At 40.8% G+C, this 3,688-nt stretch overlaps 1 protein-coding gene across 1 annotated transcript in view; it reads right to left on the bottom strand.

Moving 5' to 3' along the window:
* DGAT2L6 (diacylglycerol O-acyltransferase 2 like 6) overlaps nucleotides 1–3,688 on the bottom strand; it is a 23,749-nt gene that overhangs the window by 8,007 nt on the left and 12,054 nt on the right. The window lies entirely within an intron of this gene.

The following is a 3,688-nucleotide window of genomic DNA, read 5'->3' as shown; positions in this document are numbered from 1 at the left end:
GTGTGGCACCTCAGGAGACCATAACGTCCTTTGAGGAGAATCCTGCCAGACCAGGAGATGCTTCCAACATCCTGTCTGTGTTCAAGGGAGAAGTTGTGTGGATTATCAAGGAAGAGATTCACATAAGGTAGGCTCCTAATTTAGTTTGTATTGAAGATGGCCAAGCCATTCTAATAGATGTGTAGTGTGGTATCTCCTCACAATTCTAATTCGCATTTCCCAAATACTTAATGATGCTTAACAGCTTTCCATGTGGTTATTTGCTTTCTGTATATCCTCTTCAGTGAGGTATCTGTTCATTTCACTTTGGTCCACTTTTCAAGCGAGTTTTTTTTAACTGGTGAATTTTAATAGTTCTTTATATATTCTGGATACAAGTTATTTGTTGGATATGTGATTTGCAAACATTTTCTCCCAGTATGTGTTTACCTTTTCATTCTCTTAATAGGCTCTTTCTTAGAGAAAAAGCTTTTAATTTTGATGAAGTCAAATTTATCATTTCCCCCCTTTCCATATTGTGCTTTTGACATAAAATCTAAGAACTTTTTACCTCACTTCATGTCATGAAGGTTTTCTTTTTCTTTCTTTATTTTTTTAATGAGGCTTCTTTCTAAGGTTTTTTACTAAACGTTTTACAGTTTTGTGTTTTACATTTATGTCTCTGATCCACTTTGAATTATTTTTTTAGTAAGATGTGAGGTTTTAAAAAACAATGTTTGTTCATTTCTGAGGGAGAGAAAAAGAGAGAGAGAGTGTGTGTGAGAAAGAGAGAGAGAGGGAGGGAGAGAGAGAGAGAAAGAGAAAATGAGCAGGAGATGGGCAGAGAGAGAGGGAGACACAGAATCCAAAGCAGACTCCAGGCTCTGAGCTGTCAGCGCAGAGCCTGACAAGGGGCCTGAACCCACGAACTGTGAGATCATGACCTGAGCTGAAGTAGGATGCTTAACTGACTGAGCCACTCAAGTGCCCCTAAGATGTGAGGTTTTGATCAGGGTTCATTTACTACATATGGATATCCAAGTGTTCCAGCATCATTTGCTTAAAACACTACCCTTCTTCCATTGAATTGCTTTTGAATCTTTGTTAAAGATCAACTGGCCATAGGAGGGCGCAATAGAGAGATCTTGAACTCACCTTCTCCCACAAACATAACATCTCTACAGCTACATAAGGAATGATTTCCTCTGAAAAGGACCTGAAGGCTACCTGAACAGGGCTTCCAAGACAAAGGATAAAAGGGCCATACTGAAATGGGTAGGAGAGGTGGAGACACAGTCTAGCAAGAAATGCCCATCTCAGGAACAGCAACCCACAATCTGGAGCTCGTCCCTGAGGAGTGAGGGAGTTGTGCCCCATTTCTGGCCTCCCAACCCTTGGGAACTGCACCAGAGAGATGAGACCCTAAAGCATCTGGTCTTAAAATTATCAGTGGGTTTTACTTCCAGGAGAACCATAGGGACATAGGAAATGGAGGATTTACTCTTGAAAAGGCTTGCACACAGACCTGCTTACCCTGGGACCTAGCACGAAAGCAACAGTTTGAAAGGAGCCTGGACCGTATTTGGAGAAGACTCATTTGTTAATCTCAGATCATCTGCTGAAGAAGCAGACACCTGTTGGGATGCTCTCCAAGGATGGAGGCACTGGTGGGTGTCGTTTTTGAGTTCTTCTTCTGCTCTGTTGGTGTTGGCACTGGCACATGACTTTTACAAACCCTACCTCTACCTCTAGCTCCACTGGGAGTGCCCTCCCCCCATGAACTGCAGCTGGGCTGGCCAAGTGCCCCACCCTCATGTGCACAGTATGGCCCACTGAGCCACAGTCAGCAAGCACATGCAGCCCAAACAAAGGACACCCCCTGAGCACGTGGCCCAGGTGGCCAGGGGGGCATTGCATTTCTGGGCCCCATGAGTCCAAAAAAAATTGGAGAGATAGTCCTTGGCAGGCTACCACCCACAGGGTACTGCACAAACAACAGACTGAAACAAACCCCTCAGTCTTCATGTGAAAAAGTTTTAGTTTCTTGTCCTCGAGTTTCAGCCTGAAGGGCAAGCTTCAGGTTTGCCTCACATCCAGAGGCTACAGAGGCACCCCCAGGGAACATGGACAGGGAGACACCACATTGGGGGTAGAGTTTACTAGAAAAAAGAACTCGGGGGGGGTGCTAAAAATACAAAGTTTTTAAGATGTGTTCAAAACGAAATGGAAAAAAACCACAAAAGCAGAAACATACCCATAAATATAGAGAACAAACTGATATCTATGAAGGGGGATGGACAAAATGTGAAGGGGAATGGGAAGTACCAGCTTTGAATCATGGTATGAGTAAGTCATGGGAATGAAAGGTACAGCGTATGGAATATAGTCCCTGGTATTGTAATAGTGTGTATGGTTACAGATGGTAGCTACACTTGTGACGAGTATAGCATAACTATAGAGTTGCTGAATAACTATGTTGCGTACCTGAAACTAATGTAACATTGTGTGTCAATTGTACTTTAATAAACATAAAATAAAATGTCAAAAAAGAGCCCTCAAAACAAACACTTCAAAAACGAAGGACATTACTTAATGATAAAGGGGTCAATCTAACAGGAGGATATAATATTTGTAAATATTTACGCACCCAACATAAAGCACATAAATATGTAAAGCAAATATTAACAAACCTGAATGGAGAAATGGACAGCAAGCAATAAAATAATAGTAGGGGAGCTTAATACCTCACTTACATCATGGATAGACTATCCAGACAGATAAGCAATAAGGAAACACCAGCCTTAAATGACACATGAGACCAGATGGACTTAATAGAAATATACAGAACATTTCTTCCTAAAGCAGCATAATACACTTTCTTTTCAAGTGCACATGAAACATTCTCCAGGATGGATCATATTAGGTCACAAAACAAGTATCAGTAAATTGAAAAAGATTGAGATATCAAGCAATTCCCCTCAATCACGAGAGTATGAAACTAGAAATCAACTCCAAGAAGAAAACTGGAAACATCCCAGTATGTGGAAGCTAAACAACACGCTACTGAACAACCAATGGGTCAATGAAATAAAAAGAGAAATTAAAAATACCTGGAGACAAATTAAAATGGAAATACAATGGTCCAAAAGTTCTGGGAAGAAGCAAAAGCAGTTTTAAGAGAGAACTTTATAGGAATATAAGCCTACCTCAAGTAACAAGAAAAATGTCAAATAGACAACCTAATGTTACACCTAAAGGATCCAGAAAAAGAACAATAAAGCTCAAAGTGAATAGAAGGAAACAGTAAATAAATGAAGCAAAGAGTAAAAAGACAACAGAAAAGATCAATAAAACTAAGAGCTGGTTNCACTGGGGCGCCTGGGTGGCTCAGTCAGTTAAGCGTCCGACTTCAGCTCAGGTCATGATTTTGCGGTTTGTGAGTTAGAGCCCCGGATCAGGCTCTGTGTTGACAGCTAGGAGCCTGGAGCCTGCTTCGGATTCTGTGTCTCCCTCCCTCTCTGTCCCTTTCTTGTTCACACTCTGTCTCTCTCTTCTTTGTCTCTGTCTCTGTCTTTAAAATAATAAACATTAAAAAAATTTTAAACAATTATTATGCCAGCAAATTGGAAACCTAGAAGAAGTGGATAAATTCCTAGGAGCATATAATCTTCTAAGATTGAATATGAAGAACTAGAAAATCTTTATAGAC

This window comes from Crocuta crocuta, unplaced genomic scaffold (genome assembly GCF_008692635.1).
Source record: "Crocuta crocuta isolate KB4526 unplaced genomic scaffold, BGI_CrCroc_1.0 scaffold394, whole genome shotgun sequence".
Classification (NCBI taxonomy): domain Eukaryota; kingdom Metazoa; phylum Chordata; class Mammalia; order Carnivora; family Hyaenidae; genus Crocuta; species Crocuta crocuta.
The sequence above is the reverse complement of the archived record's forward strand: the minus strand, read 5'-3'. Positions and strand labels throughout refer to the sequence as shown.